The 19,578-nt window shown below is 41.9% G+C and overlaps 1 protein-coding gene across 4 annotated transcripts in view; it reads left to right on the top strand.

Annotated features, from left to right (window-relative positions):
- The window catches only part of TRAP1 (TNF receptor associated protein 1), an 83,087-nt gene that overhangs the window by 383 nt on the left and 63,126 nt on the right, over positions 1-19,578 (top strand). Inside the window, exon 1 of one of the 4 annotated variants that reach the window (XM_064295489.1) lies at positions 8,002-9,658. The exons of the other annotated variants lie outside the window; for them this stretch is intronic. The gene's annotated coding sequence lies outside the window, so the exon portion shown is untranslated. Of the gene's footprint in view, positions 1-8,001; positions 9,659-19,578 lie in introns of those variants that run through there. 4 annotated transcript variants of the gene reach the window in all.

The following is a 19,578-nucleotide window of genomic DNA, read 5'->3' as shown; positions in this document are numbered from 1 at the left end:
TCCCCAGCTCAGCGCCTCTTCCCACCCTCGCCCCCTCGACTTAGGGGCGGGCTTCGGGTTGGGGGCGGTGGAGGCTCGGAGGGACCGCGGTCTCGTGCCTCCGGGAGCTGCCAGTCTGGTCAGGAGTAGCAGGCAGTACACAAGCAAGTGAAGTGTGCGGAGAGTGAAGGTATAGAGGGGTGCACGTGTGGGCTGGGATCTTCTTTAACGAGGTGATTTGTCGATCGCCAGGCCTTTCTTCAAAGGTGCTTCTGGGTGGGCGTTTAAGTCCCCTTAATTATGCTTTTATTCCTCTCCTCCCCGCGTTGTTTTATACAGGAGTCATGCATAAACAATTAATGCATTGGTTCATTTGACAAATACCGGAGTGCTTACTCTGTGTCCTTCGGGCGTTCAAGTTTGGGAGACTGGACAGTGACCACACCTTCAAGGGTCACTCCGAGCCTCTTGGAGGTGATGACTCTGACTCGTTGACCTCTTTATCAGGGCCTAGGATTGGTAGATGTGCAAATCAGGTATTAAAGCTGGATTCTTTCTGATTGGAACCTCTTCTGGTAGTTTGGATTTCTAATAAGCCCTCCCACCCCAAAACAAAAACAAAAACCCATTGCCGTCGAGTCGATTCCGACTCATAGGGACCCTTTAGGACAGTGAAACCACCCCCCTACGATTTCCAAGGAGCTGCTGGTGGATTCTAACTGCTGACCTTTTGGTTAGCAGCCAAACGCTTAACCACTGCACCACCAGGGCTCCTCAGCAAGTTCCCAGGAGTTGCTAATGCTGCTGATTAGGGAGCAGTTCTGGGAACCACTGCTTTAGCAGTGGTTCTCAGAATTTATTATACTTAAGATTACCTGGGGATCTTGTTAAAATCTAGATTCTGATTCTGTATATCTGGGATGGAAATGCAAATTCTCAGCAAGGGTTTGAACCAGCACAAGCCCTGGTGCAAATAAATGTTGCAGTTGGGGGAAGAATGATCGTATGTCACAGTCTCTGCTTTCCCAGTCTCCACCCAGGTGTAACCACGGTTAGGGTTTTTGGGTTCCTTCCAGGCTTTGCGCACTCAGTTGTTGATTGCTGTCGAGTCGATTCCTCTATTCCAGCTCTTGGCACACTCAGTGAATATAAATACACATGTGTATAACTAGTTTTAAAGGAGCCCTGGTGGTGCAATGGTTAATCACTGGGCTGCTAACCGAACAGCTGGTGGTTCAAACCCACCCTGAGCCTAAAGGGGAGAAGGACGTGGTGATCTGCTTCTGTAGAGATTACAGCCTGGGAAACCCTATAGGGCAGTTCTGCTCTCACATGGAGTGGCTGTGAGTTGAAAATCTGGACAGCACCCGACAGCAACATAACTAGTTTTATGTAAAAAGGCTCAAATCTTCTGCATTGACCTGCAGATTTTTTTTTAAAAGCTCCCAGCTGTCTTACATGATCTTTCATGTCAGTATCCGTGAGTCTGTGAGCTTTCCAATGGCTGCGTAGTATTCGGTAGTATGGACATATTCTCATTCACTTCACAGTGCTCTGTTGATGGATGTGATAAAGAATAATTTTGAGTTTTTGTTGTTACAGTGTTACATAGAAAAGGCAAGTGGTTAAATTTTTGTGCACATGTGGTATTTCTGTTCCAGAGTTTGAGTTTTAGAATTGCTGTTTTTGAGCCCACTGTGTTTTAAATGTTAGTTCAAGTTGCTTTCAGATATTCCCATTAACTGGAAATGAGACTTCTGTTTCATGGCATCATCTCCGACACTGAGTGTTATGGTATTTTCCCCCAAAATGATGGCCTTTAAAAAGTATCTTGTGTAATTTGTATTTGCATCGTTACTAGTGAGAATAATTTTTTCTTTAATGGTAACAGCCCAGCGGCACCTGAACCCAAGGTCAGCTGCATCTCCAAGAGACTGAAGAAAGACTCCAGAACCAGCGATCATGACATATGGTTTAATTGGGAAGCTTACTTACAGGACCGTGGCTTAGGGCAGCGGCTGGACCAGTTCAGCGCTCCACAACCACCTAGCAAGGGATGCAAGCTTATTATATACCATTCTAGCTGGGACCAAGTCTCATTGTTTTTTTCCCACGCCCTTGGGCAGTCAGTGTTCCCACAGACTTCATGTCCAGGCCCAGATGTTTTCCTTCCTGTTGTTAAGGCATTCCTCGGCCTTGGCTGCTGGCCCAGTCATGCCTCTCTCAGCCTCATACCTTAGCCTGAGCCCATCTGGAATTCATCCCTAGCATGCTTCGGGGAAGAGCGAAGCTGATTACATTAGGAGCGGATGCATATGGCTGAATAGCATTACCCTACAAATGGCATTTGTATATTGTCTGAATTGCATCTTCATATATTTTATACGTTTTTCTATTACCTGAGGTTTTTTTTTTTTAATTAATTTTTATTGTGCTTTAAGTGAAAGTTTGCAAATCAGGTCAGTCTCTCATTCAAAAATTTACATACACCTTGCCACACATTCCTAATTGCTCTGCTTGTAATGAGATAGCACAGTTCTTCCCTCCACTCCCTCTCTTCGTGTCCACTCAGGTAGCTTTTGGCCCCCTCTGCCCTCTCATCTCCCCTCCAGACAGGAGATGCCAACATAGTCTCATGTGTCTGTTTGATCCAAGAAGCTCGTTCTTCACCAGTATCATTTTCCATCCCATAAAAGAAAAAAAAAAAAAAATTATTCCAGTCTAATCCCTGTCTGAAGAGTTGGCTTTTCGAATGGTTCCTGTCTTGGGCCAACAGAAGGTCTGGGGACTATGGCCTCTGGGGTCCTTCTAGTCCCAGTCTGACCATTAAGTCTCTGTTACCTGAGTTTTTAATTTTGGTGTTTTGTGGGGTTTTTTTAGCACGATTTTTGACATAACATTATGTTTTAACAGACAACTATGTTACTGGTTTCTTTATTACTGTTACTTGTATCCAACATCTTCCTTTGTTTTTTTTTTTTGGATTTGTTTTGCTTTCCCAGAGTATACCCTGTTTTAGGCCTTTTCCGTTCTCTGTAAGCCAAAGCCTTTTGCTGGAATTTTCTGCCTTGGAAGGGAGAGTTGTAGGGTGGGGTCCGCTGCAGGTGTTGTGGGGTTCCTCGGTTTGTTATAAGGTCAAGCACTTGCAGATTGTGTCATCTTCCTAAAGCAGCTCACCTGGAGCCTGCTGCCAAAGGCCCTGCCTGGCCCAGTCCTCCCCACATCGACTCCTTTATCCAGTTGTTGATGGGTTGTACTTTCCCCACTGTTCTCACTTTGTGTGGAGCCTGTGTACTTAGTTTCTCCCCTCATTGTCCCATGCTGCACCTTCTCGAGGACTCAGGGAGATCTCTGCTATCCAGGGTGTTGTCTTCAGGCTGGGGGGGAGGACCAGTTTCTCCCCTGGTGTCTCATGCTGCACCTTCATGAGGACTCAGGTAGATCTCTGCTATCCAGGCTGTTCTCTTCAGGTGAAGGGAGGACCCATTTCTCCCCTCTGTCTCTCATGCTGCACCTTCATGAGGACTCAGTTCTTTTCAGGGTAGAAGGAGGACCAGTTTCTCCCCTCGTGTCTCATACTGCACCTTCACTCTCCCCTCATGTCTCATGCTGCACCTTCACGAGGACTCGGGCAGATGTCTGCTGTCCAGGCTGTTCTCTTCAGAATCGAGGGTAAGAGTTCACTCTCTCACTGAAACAACTAGTTGTCTTGTTAACGTGACAGTGTAGGTTTAGAATTCCTAGCTCCCTAGGACTGTTACCGCAATTTTGCGAGTTAGAACCACCTGCTGCAAATAGCCAATTCTTGAGACAGGGGTGAGGTGGGTAACAAGAGCTTTATTAGATACACCGGTATATGGAGACAGAGGGGAATGATCTCCTCCTAAAGTCGTCTGTCTCACCAGACTACCGATGGGTTCGGGTTTTTAAGGGGAAAGGGGCCATAAGTTTTAGGGACTTGTGGACTGTGTGCTCTCTTTCTTCTGTTTGGTTTTGGTGGTCGTATCTCAAACATGTTGCTCTTTTCCTGCCATTATCCCATCAGCTCAGGGGGTAACTGGCTCCATCCTTCATCTTATTTGATAGGCTTAGATCAATATCGCTTGTTTTCCACAGTCCTAGAGGAAACACTGGTTAACACTTAACCATTTGGGGAGCTAACATCAGGATCTTACTTGGAGGTAGGGATGGGCTAGGGGAGGGAAAGGAGCGAAAGAAGAAGGAAAAAAAAAATCGGCTCAGGTGCCATTCAAGATATGGCTGAGCAGCCTGTTTCAGGACCACAGTGGCATGCCCAGTTCTTGCCGTCGATAGAAGCCACGGTGCTTGGGCTTAGGGCCAACCACAGAGACTGAGGAGGTGGGACGAGGGGACTTCAGCTGTGGGAGGCACATTTAGGATTAGCTGAGTTGTCTGAGCAGTGTGAAAAAGAACCAGCCAACCCAAGTAAAGGCCTTTCTGGCTGCTGTTTGAGTAGCTGACCAGAACTAACACACCTCCAAGTGTTCTATGTTTTGCTGTTCCCTGGCAAGAAGAAAGGAGCCCTCGTTTTGCAGTGGTTAAAGCACTCGCTGCTAACTGAAAATGTTGGTTGTTCGAACCCACCAGCTGCTCCTCGGGAGAGAGATGTGTTAGTCTGCTTCCATAATGATTACAGCCTTGGAACCCCTATGGGGCAGTTGTACTCTGTTTTGTAGGATTGCCATAAGTCAGAATTGACTTGACAGCAATGGGTTTGTTTTTGTTTTTTTTTTCACAAGAAGAAAGGGAGTACAGTTTGAAGGAAGGAGGGAGAGAAAGTCAAGTTGATGAGAAAACAGTGTCAGAAAGTAAACATTTCTCACCCCCAAAACGTCAGTAAATGCCAGATCATAACATGACAAACTCGGTGATTTAAATAAAGGAGATGATATTACCGAGACCGGGATGTTTGTGTCCTTGTCTCAAAGCAAGATACCAAGATGTGTAAGCGATCTTTAAAGTGAGTGAAAATGTATCTAAGGCACAGTCAAGTGAAATGCTTTAGATTCCAAGCCAGAGAATGTTCTTGGATTCCATTTTGGTGTCCTAAATGTCGCCAGCTGGAGTTTTTCCTCAACACCATTCTTTTCGGTCTTGATATGGGAGGCTTGCCCTGATAGGCAAGGAAGCTGCTGTTTGCTTAGTCCTCAAAGACTTCCCTGTAGCTCTGTAGCACTGGATAAAGGTAAATTTCAGAAGGTTTATTTCTGGTGCGGCTGGTTATTTCTGCTAAAGCCATTAGAAATTATAGATGTGAAAGCCGTAGCTTGGAGAACCAGTGTCTACTTGGGAGGTCTTGTCATTCCATAAAAAAACCTGTTGCCATCGAGTTGATTCCAGCTCACAATGACTCTATAGAACAGAGTAGAACTGCCCCATAGGATTTCCAAAGCTGTCGAATCGATGACACTGGGCTTTTTTTTTTAATCTTTATGAAAGCAGGGCTGCCACACGTTCTCCCACGGAGTAGATGGTGGATTCGAACTGCTGACCTTTTAATTAGCAGGTGAGTGCTTAACCACTACACCACCAGGGCTCCTTGTGAATGCCTATAGATTAGGTAAATTGAAAGCACATGTAGCTGAGTCATGGGTGTAAGTAATTTTAAAAGAATGGCTCAGCTATTTATTGGCCATATAATCAAGAAACGTGATTGGAATATAATACATTAATTTCGAGATAGCCAAAATGAATACTGTATTTAAAAGGAACAAAGGAACATATAGCATTACCATTAAGAACAAAACAGACGAGTACAACTCTAACGTAACCGGACACTCCAGGTGAGCTGATTGAGCCTGTGAAAGGGAAATTAATGGAGCACATTGCCATTTTAGTTCGCACACCAGTGCCTTATTCCAGCATTTATCAGAAATGGAGTGCCTAAGGGAATTTTCCACGAAGCTTACTTTTAAAGTAGTAAAACATTTCAATTGAAGCATTATGATTAGAAGTCTTCCTAAAAGGCTTGGCATAATCATTAGATGGCTTACAACTGAACCTTCCTTGATGTTTTCAGGGTCACCGTGATGGCTGTGGAAACCCTGGTAGTATAGTGGTTAAGTGCTACAGCTGCTAACCACAAAGGTTGGCAGTTCGAATCCACCAGGTGCTCCTTGGAAACTCTGTGGGGCAGTCCTACTCTGTCCTGTAGGATTGCTATGAGTCGGAATAAACTCGACGGCAACGAGTTTGTTTTTTTTTTTTTTGGTGATGGCTGTAAGCTTACTGTCTGCTGTTGTAGTACATGGGGTCCCTGAGTGGTGCAAGTGGTTAATGCTCTCGGCTTCTAACCAAAAGGTTGGAGGTTTGAGTCCCCCCAGGGACACCTTGGGAAAAGGGCTGGTGATCTCCTTGGAAGAATCAGCCATTGAAAGCCCCGTGACGCATAGTTCTGCTCTGACAGACATAGGGTCGCTGATTCAGAGTTGACGCACCGGCATTTGGTGTGGTTATAATACCCTGCAAGGCCATTCGGTGTGGAGAATCTTTGCCTGTAAATGTCCTCACGCTGAAACTGCCTTTTGAGTTCTTCTGCCTACTTTTTACTTAGGATTTTTGGTCTCCTTTATCTTGTCAGGCCTCTTTGGAGCTGGGTGCCCTCCCCCTTTACCAGTTTTCGTATGTGGATTGAGAAACTGGATAATAAAGCTTACTGGAGTGTTAACATTTTTTAAAAAAAAGTTTTTGTGTAGGGACACAAATAGTCGTCTATAATTGAAGCTTGGTGTGTGAGTTATATGTCATAAATTTTGACCGTTCAAAGACACCCCCCTTTTTTGTTTTATTGTATTCAAGCAGTTACTGTTTCTTGTTAAAAAAAATCAGTGTAGCTTAGTAGAGAATGCTTAGAACAGGCCCTGAAGCATAAGAAAGTTTAGGAAATAGTGAAAATGTTCGAGAGCTCAGAGGTAAGAACTTAGATACTAAGGTAGAAAGTGAAGAACTTTCTGTCTAGAATATTGACATATTTAAAAAAATTCCTATTTGAGGTAATTACAGAACTTAAGAAACAAAATGGAGAAAATACAGATATGAATGAATAACCTGTGGTATCCAGTGAAAAGTGAGAGAAAAACGAAAACTTATTTGAATAGACTTAGTGAAGAAGAGAATTTCGTGCTTGCCTCCCACTCCCAAAGCAGCTGTCCCATGTTGTCCCCAAGGCATTCTGAATCTGCAGTTGGCTGTGAAAGTGAGGCTTCGTGTTCTGTTGGCATCTCTCCCACCATCTGAGTTAGTGAAGATTAGCTGTGGTTTCAGTTGGAGGGAAATGCCCAAGTGGGGGGCCTTCCATCAGGGGAATGTTGATGGGGTGGAGCTGTGCCAGCCAGGGCCTGCCCAGCCCCTTCTTCCCTGCACCTGAGCTCACTGGATACCTGCAAGCACAGCTCTAAGTCAGCGCTTAAACTCTTTGAGGAGGGTTTAAGGAGATGCCCACATCTCAGCACTTGGTTTAAGTCTACCCTGCTTCTTTCACCGCAGCCCTTGATCTTAAACCTTGATTCTCTCCACACTGGGCTTTTCCATGTTCCTGAAATCCACGTGGAACGCGAGCCTGTCTGGGTAGTGTGCCTTATGCCAGGCTCCCCAGAACTGGAGCCTACTGGCTTATTCACTCTCACACAAGGGTACACGAGTCACATCCCAGCAGGCTCTTCAAGGTCAGTTGTTCCATGGAATCCTGGTGGTGTCTTCTGCTTCTGGGCCCTCCACTTTGTTCTGGGTCTGTCGCTCTGAATAGCCCATGCCTGGAGATTAACTCTCTCTGCCCCCTTACTGGACTTTCCTTAGTGTTGGGACCTCCAGAAGCTGGCTCCGCTTGCTGCTCTGGACGCCTCCCCGGAACCTACAGTTGGCTCTCCAGTGCTGGCCCACCCTATTCCTTGGGGTGGCTACTCCAGGGCTGCTTCTGCCTGGTTAGCACTCAGCTGCTAACTGAAAGTTCAGCGGTTCAAATCCACCAGCCACTGTTCAGGAGAAAGATGTGGCAGTCCGCCTCTGTAGAGATTACAGCCTTGGAAGCCCTCTGGGGCAGTTCTGCTCTGTCCTGTAGGGTTGCTATGAATTGGAATCGACTCATTGGCAATGGGTATCTCACATAGGGTTCCCAAAATTTTCTCCCAGTCTGTAGGTTGTCTTTTCACTTTGTTGATAAAGTCCTTTGGTGTACAAAAGTATTTAATTTTTATGAAGTCTCGTCTAACTATTTTGTCTTTAGCTGCTTGAGCTTTTGTTACCATGTCTGATAATTTACCTTTAAACACTAGATGGTATATTTTCTTTATTGTGGGTATTAATCCTTTGTCAATTGATACATGTTACAAATACGTTCTTTCAGTTTGTGGCTCATCATTTCACTGTTTATGGTAGTTTTTTTGGGTTTTCATTTTTTTGGGGGGGGTAAACAAGTTGTTAATGAAGTCAAAAATTTATCTGTCTTTTCCTTTATGATTAACTCCAAGAATTGGCTATCTATGGCCCATGGGCCAGATCACCTGTTTTTATAAAGTTGTATTGGAACATAGCCCTGCCCGTTTATTTGCATATTGTCTGTCATTGCTTTCCTGCTACAATGGCAGAGGTGTCTAGTTGCACCAGAGACCACGTGGCCCACAAAGCCCGAAATATTTACTACCTGGCCCTTTACAAAAGAAGCTCTTCAACCTGTGATTTACCCCAAGATCATAAAGATCACCTGCACTTCTAAAAGCTTTCCTTGACACGCTTCTATCAAGCAGGAGTGTGAGCCTCTTCTCATTGCTGGTAAACTTCCTGGTGGGTATCCTTTTCTCAGAACAGTTGAAATTGAAAATCTGTGGGGGCCAGTTACCCCTTCTTTATGGTCTCTCCAAGGGTCCGTGTTTATCTCTCACTTTAGCTTTGGGCAGATTGAAATAAAGTCTTCAACTCTGCACCGTCTGTGACTTGTAACAAGTTTCATTGATGAACTTTGACCAAGCTTAGCTTCTAAGACCTCAAATGAACTGCTAATATTCTCTTGAATTAACCTTGCATTAATAGTAGCTTCTAGCCACACTTGAAAAAATTTTCAATTTCACCGCTTACTTTTCTTTGTCTTCTCTTGATGAATGAATGTCAGCCCGGACTTGGCACTGTCATTTCTCATATGTTGCAAGTCTCACTCATTGTCCTTCAGAACCATTCCTGTTGTCAGATGAGTTATCTTGTATGCACTTACAATGCTTGTTTTCTCGCTGCTTTTTTTTCTCCTTCCTCCTTTTGTAGTTACAGCCTTGTTTCCATGTATACCTCTTTGTTGTACATTTCCACTGCTTTTGTATGTACCAGACATCCCAAGGTAAATACCTCAAAACTAAACACAAAAGCTAACTGAAACTCTGTAAAAGAGAGTTGCAGACTAGCGACCCACAGGCTAATTGTGATGTATAAATGAGTTTTGTTGGGCCCAAACTCTTTAAAATTATTTGCAGACCTTTAAAATTGGAAAATTTCACATAAATCTTTGATTTTCTTACTTTTGAAAAATTAAAAATTCTGTGTATCTTGTCCTACCTTTCACAGTGACAACAGTCTTGGAATGTAGTGGCAGCAGTGCCTCCTGTAGATGGGGTGTGCACTCTCCAGTTTGCTCCAGTCCCCACTGCTCCCTGCTGACCCTCGATACTGAGCCCCGGTCAGTGCCATTTCTTTTGCTGTTATTTTTTTGTATAGCAAATTACAGTAATTGATTTTCTAGTGTTAAACCAACCATGCATTCCTGGAATAAACTCTACTTGGTCATGATGTAGTGTCATTTTTATATATTACTAGATTTTATTTGATAGTATTTTATTAAGAGCCTCTGTGTCTGTGTTCATGAGGTTATTGGTCTATTGTGTGTGTGTTTGTGTGCAATGTCTTTGTCAGTTATAACTTTGAGTTACGCTGTCCTCATAAAACTTGTGGGGGAAATAATCCCTCTTTTTCTATTTCTGAGGAGCCCCAGTGGCACAGTTGTTAAGACCTTGGCTGCTAACCAAAGGGTTAGCAGTTCAAATCCACCAGCCACTTCTTGGAAACCCTGTGGGGCAGTTCTACTCTGCCCTGTAGGGTTGCTATGAGTCGGAATTGACTTGAAGGCAATAGGTTTGTTTTTTTGGTTTTCTGTTTTTGAAACAGTTTATATGTGATTGGTGTTGTTTCTTATGTTTGGTAGAATTCAGTGAAACTGGCTGGTCCCGGAATTTTATTTGTGGAAAGGTTTCTGAGAAGAAATTCACTTTCTTAAGTATAAGCCAATTCAGTGTTCTTTTTCATCCCCTGTCACTTTTGCTAAGTTTCATTTTTTTTCCAAGGAATTTGTTTATTTTCACCTAAGCTGTCAAATTTCTTGGCATAAAGTTGTTAATTAAAATAAATAAATAAATAAATAAACAACCAAACCCATTGCTGTTGGGTCGATTCCGACTCAGAGCAACCTTATAGGACAGAGTAGAGCTGCCTGGTGGGATTTCCTAAGCTGTAATCTTTATGGAAGCAAATTGCCACATCTTTCTCTCTTGAAGCAGCTGGTGCGTTTGAACCACCAACCTTTCAGTTAGCAGCTGAATGCTTAACCACTGAGCTACCAGGGCTCCTGAAGTTGTTCAGAGTGTTCCCTTATTTTTTAAATGTCTGTAGGATTTGTAGTGATAACACCACATTCATTCCTGATGTTGGTAATTGATATCTTCTCTTTTCTTCTTGATCAGTTTTGCTAGTGGTTTATCAATTTTTTTTTTTTAATGTTTTTAAAGAATCGACTTTGGTTTTGTTAATTTTCTCCATGTGCCTGTTTTCTATTTCAGTGATGTTTGTCTTTGCCGTTTTCTCCCTCATACTTTCTTTGATTTGACTTCGCGCTTTTCCTAAGGTGAAACCTTAGGGCGCTGATTTTTTAGATTTTTCTTTTCTAATGCAGTCATTTAAAGCTATAAATTTCCTTCTGCGTTCTGCTCTACGACTTTTTAATATATAGCATTTCATGGTTTTTAATATGTTGTATTTTCATTCAGTTTGACTGTTTACTAATTTCCTTTTTGGCTTCATATCTGACCCATGGATCATTTAGAATGTGTTGTTTAATTTCCAAATACTCGGGGTTTTCCTAGATATCTTATTATTAATTCTAACTTAATTCCCTTGTGGTCAGAGAACTTGTGCTGTGATTTCAGTCTTTTTAAATTTATCGAGACTTGTTTTGTGGCCTAGCTTATGATGATCTGTCTTGGTGAATGAATGTACCTTGTGCACTTGAAAAAAATGTGAGGAATTCTGTAAATATCCATTAAGTCGAAGTGTTTCATAGTGTAGTTCAGATCATCTATGTTTTAATTTTTTTCTTTGTATAGTTCTGTCACTTGTTGAGAGAGGGTTGTTAAAATTTCTGATGATTGTAGAGTTGTCTTTTACTCTGTATAACTCTGTTAGTTTTTGCTTCAGATATTTTGAAGCTCTGTTATTAGGTACATACAGATTTGTGATTAAGTTTTTCTGAATTGTCCCTTGTATCATTTTGAAATGTCTTCCTTTTTCTCTAGAAATACTTTTTATTTTGATGTCTATTTTATTTGATAGTAATATAGCCACTCCAGCCTCCTTATGCTTTCTTTTCTGCATGGGATATCTTTTTCCATCCATTTACTATCTACCTATTTCTTTATATTTAAAGTATTTTGTAGACAGCATATAATCAACTCTACCTTTGCTGTATAAATGGATGATTTAGTCCATTAACACAAAATGTAATTTTTTTTTAATTTTTATTGTGACAAAATGTAATTTTTGATGTAGTTGAGTTCATCTCTACTATTGTATTGTTTGTTTTTAATTTGGCCCAACTCTCTCTCTTTTTTAAAACTCTAGTTCATTTCCTGCCTTCTGGATCCAGTAAATATTTTTTGCAAATTCCATTTTATGCACCTAATTTTTTTTTAGCTATGTCTCTTTGCTTTTTTTTTTTTTAATTGGTTGCTTTGGGGATTGCAGTATAGATTTTCAGCCTATTTTAGAGTTATTGATGTATTAATGTACTTTATATAAAATGTAAAAACTTTGCAACTATGTCCCAGAAAAAACCCAGTGCCCTTGAGTCAATTCCGACTCATAGCGACCCTATAGTACGTGCATTCTTTTCCCCTGACCCAGGCCTTTATGTTATACTGTCATATATATGACATGTACACATGTTATAAACTCAGTGAGACAGTACTTTAATTTATGCTTTAAACTGTCATATATATTTTAAAGAAATTAAGAGAAAAGCACTTTTGTATTTACCTCAAGGTACCATTTCCCACGCTCGGCACTCCTTCCTAGAGATCCAGGTTTCCATCTGACGTTTCTATTCAGCCTGAAGAGCTGGAGCATTTCTATCTTTTTTTACTTATTTAATCCACTATATCCAGAATATTTTGTTTCAACATGTAATCAATATAAAATTATTAACAAGATGTTTTACATGCTTTTTTTTTGCGTGCACAGGGTCTCCCAAACTCTGTATATTTTGCCCTTCCACATCTCAATTCGAATGTTACATTTACAGCGGAATTATTTGACCTCTATTTAGATTTTTGATAAAATCTACATTTGAAAAGGTAAATTCACATGGCCAAGTTAACCCAAACATAGCTAAAAGTTTTTTTTTTTTTTAATTTAGATGAAGGTTTACAGAACAAACTAGCTTCGCATTAAACAGTCATAGACATTCTGTTTTATGACATTGGTTATCAACCCCACAAAGTGTTAACACTCTCCCTTCTCAACCTTGGGTTCCCTATTACCAGCTTTCCTGTCCCCTCCTGCCTTTCAGTCCTTGCCACTGGGCTGGTGTGCCCCTTTAGTCTCGTTTTGTTTTATGGGCCTGTCTAATCTTTGGATGAAGGATGAACCTCAGGAGTGACCTCATTATTGAGCTAAAAGGATGTCTGGGGGCCATACTCTTGGGATTTCTTCAGTGTCTGTCAGGCCAGTAAGCCTGGTCTTTTTTTTGAGTTAGGATTTTGTTCTAGATTTTTCTCCAGCTCTATCTGGGACCCTGTATTGTAATCGCTATCAGAGGAGTCAGTGGTGGTACACCATCTAGTTATACTGGAAAGTTTCCGAGGAGCAGCTGGTGCATTCAAACTGCCAACTTCTTGGTTAGTAGCCAAGCTCTTAACCACTGAGCTGTCAGGGCTCCTGGGACATTTCTTGTAGTGCAGCTTTGCTATTTATCTAAGACTTTACATATGTCATGCCACTGTCTTTTGGCCTCCCATAATTTCTATGAAAAGTTATCATTGTTCTCCCATGTAAAATCTTTCCTCTTTGGTTTTCAGTGTTTGACTATGATGTGCCTAAATGTATTTTTATATATGTTTAGTGGTTCACTGAGTTTCTTGAATCTGTAAATTTACATCTTTGGTCAAATTTGGGCAACTTTCAGTCATTATTTCTTCAAATATTTTCTTTTGCCCCGTACTCTTTTTCTTCCCTTTCTGGGACTCCAGTTACACACATGTTATACTTTTTTATAATGTCTCAGAGATCCCTGAATCTCTCTTCATTTGATTATTAATCCTTCTTTTTATTTTTTTTTTTGTCTCTGTTTTCCGACTGGATGCTTTCTATTGATCTATCTGTAAGTTCATATACTCTTTCCTCTGACATCTTCAATCTGTTGTTAAACCTCTCTAGTTTTTGTTGTTGTTCTTAATTTCAGATGTTGTTGTGTGCTGTCCAGTTGCTTTTTATTAAAATTGTCCATGGGGTTTCCTTGGCTTTTATTTTTATGAGAGTAGATTGCCAGGTCTTTTCTGTTGCAGAGCTTCTGGTGGGTTCAAACTGCCAACCTTTCAATTAGCAGCTGAGCACTTAACCACTGCACCATCAAGGCTCCTTCAATTTCAGATACAGTAGTTTTTATTTCTGGAATTTCCATTTGCTTCTTTTATTATAGTTTGTTTCTGAGAGTTCCCATCTTTGCTTTCATTTCAAGCATATTTTACTTTGTCAGTGAGCATTGCTATAGCAGCCATTTTTAAAACTTGTTTCCTGATTCCAATATCTAATCTTCTTGGGATTAGCCTCCATTGCTAGTTGCTTTTCTAAGCATGGATCATATTTTTTTGTTTCTCTCTATGTCCACTAATTTTGGGTTGTATCCTGGACATTGTGAATGTTATCTGTGTATTCTCTGGATTCTCTTATATTCCTCTGAAGAGTAGTTGTTTTTATTGGGTTTTTTTTTTTCTTTCTGTTTTTTTTTTTTAATTAATTTTTATTGTGCTTTAAGTGAAAGCTTACAAATCCAGTCAGTCACTCATATAAAAATTTATACGCACCTTGATATACACTCCTAATTGCTCTCCCAGCAATGAGACAGCACACCCCTCCCCTCCACTCTCTCTTCTCGTGTCCATTTGGACAGCTCCATCCCCCTCTGCCCTCTCATCTCCCCTCCAGACAGGAGATGCCAACACAGTCTCATGTGTCTACTTGATCCAAGAAGTCTGTTCTTTACCACTAACATTTTCCATCTCATATTCTGGTCCAATCTCTGTCTGAAGAGTTGGCTTTTGGAATGGTTCCTGTCTTGGGCTAACAGAAGGTCTGGGGACCATGACCTCTGGGGTCCTTCTAGTCCCAGTCTGACCATTAAGTCTGGTATTTTTACGAGAATTTGGAATCTGCGTCCTACTGCTTTCCTGCTCCCTCATTCGACTGTGTGGATCATAACAAATTATGGATAACATTGCGAAGAATGGGAATTCCAGACCACTTAATTGTGCTTATGAGGAACCTGTACATAGATCAAAAGGCAGTTGTTCAGCCAGAACAAGGGGATACTGATTGGTTTAAAGTCAGCAAAGGTGTGTGTTAGGGTTGTATCCTTTCATTATACCTAGTCAATTTGTATGCTGAGCAAATAATCTGAAAAGCTGGACTATATGAAGGAGAATGGGGCATAAGGATTGGAGAAAGACTCATTAACAACCTGGGTTATACAGATGACACCACCTTGCTTGCTGAAAGTGAAGAGAAGTTGAAGCACTTACTAATGAAGAGCAAAGACCACAGCCTTCAGTATGGATTATACCTCAACATAAAGAAAACAAAAACCTCACAACTGGCCCTATAAGCAACATCATAATAAACAGAGAAAAGATTGAAGTTGTCAAGGATTTCATTTTAGTTGGATCCACAATCAACAGCCATGGAAGCAGCAGTCAGGAAATGAAAAGTTGCCTTGCATTGGGCAAATCTGCTGCAAAGGACCTCTTTAAAGTGTTGAAAACCAAAGATGTCACCTTGAAGACTAAGGTGTGCCTGACCCAAGCCATGGTATTTTTAATCGCATCATATGCATGTGAAAAATGGACGGTGAGTAAGGAAGACCGAAGAAGAATTGACGCCTTCGAATTGTGGTGTTGGCGAAGAATATGGACTGCCAAAAGAACGAACAAATCTGTCTTGGGAGAAGTACAGCCAGAATGCTCCTTGGAAGCAAGAATGGCTAGACTGCATTTTACATACATTGGACATGTCAGGAGGGATCAGTCCCCTGGAGGCGGACATCATGCTTGATAAAGTGCAGGGTCAGCGGAAAAGAGGAAAACTCTCAATGAGATGTATTGACATAATGGCTGCAACAGTGGGCTTAAGCATAACGATTGTGAGCACGGCGCAGGACTGGGCAGTGTTTCATTCTGTGGTAGGCACGGCTGCTATGAGTTGGAATCGACTAACAACAATTCACAGAATTTGGGATCCCCCTTGTCTCTCTCCTTGCTGGGAGCCTCCCTTCATTTTCCAGCATCAGTGGTTGCCCCAAGCTCTCCCCTGGTTCTTCAGGCCAGAAAAAGTATATATTTCCTCTTGGAGTTTTAGCTACCCTTCATTGAGTTAATTTCAACTCACCCTCATCCTCTACTGCCCCCTCCTCCCTCCTCTGCCTGCTTTTCTTTATTCTCCAGAGCCTTCAGTTCCTACCTAGCTCATGGTTGGACGATGAGGGAGGGTTGGTGTGGTGGGATGCTGCTCAGTCATACTGAAGTGACACCGTGTAGCAGCTTTAAGATGAAAAGTGAGATATTTCTTATACCTATCACACATAGGAAAATGGGAGATTGTCTGATAGGGATATGTACTTCCAGAAAAACAGTAAGCATATTTCTCACAGCTTAAAATACTAGTGTTTCTGTATGTCAAGAGCGTAATTTATAAGATGGCATTGTGAAACAAGCTGATATATAGAAAAGATATGTGATTTAAAAAAAAGAGCTACAATACTCGGTATGATTGTCCTCATCTGCCTTCCTCCTGTGGCCCCTGTAGGCAGTTGCTTTTTAAATTCCTGCGAACTAGGCAAACCTGGTCTTGCAGAACCACTAATGCCACCTGTTGACTGAGAGCATGTGCTTCCGCTTGAGTGTACTGATGTTTGCATTTGTGAAAAGTTGAACGTTTGTAAAGAGAGCAGCTTCCGTATTCGATGTTTTGGCATACAAAGGAGTATGGAAGTTCTTGCCTTCAAAGAGTTTGATACTAAGAAATACAAGCTAGCTCCTGCCCTAATCTGGTGAGATAAGATATGTTGTTGTTGGGTGCCATCAAGTCGATTCTGACTCCTAACAAGTGGAGAGAGGAACTACTTTTTGTGACAGAGTAGACCTGCCCCACAGGGTTTCCTAGGCTGTAATCTTCATGGGAGTAGAATACCAGCTCTTTCTCCTGTGGAGCAGCTGAGTGGGGTTGAACTACCAACCTTTTGGTTAGCAGCCGAGCGTGTTTTGCCACCAGGGCTCCTTGAGATAAGTTATACATTAGCAAAATATTAATAGTAGAAGAAATGCCACAAGCCAGCATAGAATGGCAATTTTAAATGAGCAGCTTGGAAAATCAGTGTTATAAATCCACAGTAGGGAGAGGTTACTGTGAACTACAGGGATCAGGGAGGCCCTGGTGGAAGAGAGGGCTGCAAGCTGGGTCCTGAAGCAGTTCAGATGGAGAGAAGGGGTGTGGATGTTGGTAGGGGAAAGAGAATGTGCACTGGCCATTGTGTGTGTGTGTGCATGGGCGCATGTGTACATGCTCGTGTTTGTGGTGTCAGACTCAAGCTATCAGTGCTTCCCATTTTGTGGGACCCTAAACCACTGAATAGTTTGACAGTAAGACACCGTAGCCTGGCATTGAGGTTTGTGGTTTTTCTTTTAGGGTGTGGGGGAAACATGAAGACAGATACTGTGTAGATAGTGTGTTTGGTCTCTGGTTCAGGCAGATTTATTGCACCACTGGTTGGAGTTCTGTTAACCTGAAGTCAAATCTACTCTTAATGGTGCTGTGGATTAATGCAATCTTGGAATTATGATGGAAAGTGTTGAAGTTCTGGTTGGAACTGTGGACTGTTCTTTTTTTCCTTTCCTAACACCGAGGACTTATATTTGCTATCATCATACACAGCATATTAAGTCCTTTCAAAAATATTCTGTGTATTAAGTGGGGGGAAAACATAAAAGGCTAGGGAAAATGAAACATGGAAAAACTGGGTTTTCATCTTAGAGTGAAGAGAGCCTTTACAAACAAAAGGCTAATTTCTTTCATATATAAAAAGCTCCTACAAATCAGTAAGAAAAAGATTAAAAATGCAATAGAAAAATGGTCAGAGGATCGCAACAGTCCAATAACATAAAAGGAAAGAGAAAACAATTTAAAATATGGAAAGGTGCCCAATCTTGCTCATAAAAAGAGAAATGTAAATGCAAACTCCAGTGAAATTTTTACCTAACTGATGGGCAAAAATCCAAAAGTTTAATATCAGTAATACTGTCTTGGCAGGAGTGTAGAGTGACATATACTCTCATATGTTGTTGGAAATGTAAACTGACACAGTCTCTGTGGAGGGTAATTTGGCAACATCTCTGGGTTTATGGGAGAAAGACCTAGCGATCTGCTTCCATAAAGATTGTTGTTGTGTTGTTATTAGGTGTCGTTGAGTCGGTTCTTCCTCTTAGCAACCCTGCGTACAACAGAACGAAACACTGCCTGGTTGTGCGCCATCCTCACAATCCTTGATGTGTTTAAGCCCATTGTTGCAGCCACTGTGTCTGTCCGTCTTGTTGAGGGACTTCCTCTTTTTCGCTGACCCTCTACCACTGTAAAGATTACAACCTAGGAAACCATAGAGGGCAGTTCTACTTTGTCACATGGGGTTCCTATGAGTCGAAATTGACTCAATAGCATCTAACAACAGTTAAAAATGGACTTAACCCTGGACCCTGCGATTCTATTTCTGGATATATACTCATGCATAAATGAAATGACATATGTACAAGAATAGTCATTGGAGTATTTTTACTTCTGAAACTTTTATTTTGAAATAATTGAATACTTAAGGGAAGTTGCAAAAATAATACGGAGTTCCCTTACTCTTCACCTAGTTTTCCCGAGGCTACAAATGTTGAAAACTGGAAGTTAACACCGATATAGTGCTATTAGGTTATCTACGGATCTTACTGAATTTAACCAGCTTTCTCCCACCTGCCCTTTGTCTGGTCCAGCACCCAGTTCAGGACCCACTTTGCATTTCGTCATCGTGCCTCCTTCCCTCTGTGACAGCTCCTCAGTCAGTCGCCTTTGCTCTTTCAGGACTGGACGCTTTTGAAGAGCGCTGGCTGGGTGTTTGGTAGAATGCCCCTCACTTTGGGCTTGTCTGACATCTTCTCGAGGTTAGATTGAGATGCATTTTTGGCCAGAGTCTCTTAGAAGGGATGCCCTGCCCTCTCGTGGCATCAGGAGTTACGTGGTGTTGATATACCGTGAACCTGTGAGAGCCGGACCTGGTCGGGACTGCCTTGTTTTTCTGGATCTTGCAAGTTTCCCACCCTGGACAGGGTGCAGTCTTAGCACTTTCTGTCACTCATTTTAGTGGAAAATATTTGAGTTCTCCTTCTCTGACAGGTTTCTGCCTTACACAGGTTCCCGCTTTCACAGGTTTTACTGTATCTTACTCCTGATGAGGTTAACTGTGATCACTGAATTAGGGGGTGTCTGCCAGCTTTGTCCACAATAAAGTTACTGTTCTTCCCTTTGAAGTTAATAAGTATTTTGTGGGGGTGCTGTGAGATTATGCATTCTGTTTCTCACCGTTCCTTAAACATCTATCCATAATTCATGGCTGCCGGTCACTGCTGTGGTGTTTTCCTACTGGGGGTTTTCTGTTTCCATCATTGCTTGTACATATATATCAATATAGACTAATATTTATTTTATTTGCTGGCTTATAACTCGTTCTATCATTATTTTGTTGCCCAAACTGTACTAGATTTTGCCATTTGGAGCACCTTCAAGTTGGATCCTATGTTCTTCTGATGCACCCCCATCATTTCTGAGAACGTCCTTACTTTTTGGCCCTAGGAGGCGTTCCAGGTTCATCTTGTACATTCTCCAAAGAGGTCTGGTTCCTTTTATTGGAGAATGGTATTTAAAAACCAAGATAAGGGTGCTGAGGAGGGTGACCAGCCATCCCAGTTTGCCTGGGACTGAGGTGTTTCCCAGGACGTGGGGCTATCAAGTGCCAAACTGGGACAGTTAGTT

Source organism: Loxodonta africana, chromosome 12 (genome assembly GCF_030014295.1).
Source record: "Loxodonta africana isolate mLoxAfr1 chromosome 12, mLoxAfr1.hap2, whole genome shotgun sequence".
Classification (NCBI taxonomy): Eukaryota; Metazoa; Chordata; class Mammalia; order Proboscidea; family Elephantidae; genus Loxodonta; species Loxodonta africana.
Note: the sequence above shows the minus strand (reverse complement) of the source record. Positions and strands in the feature narration are given on the sequence as shown.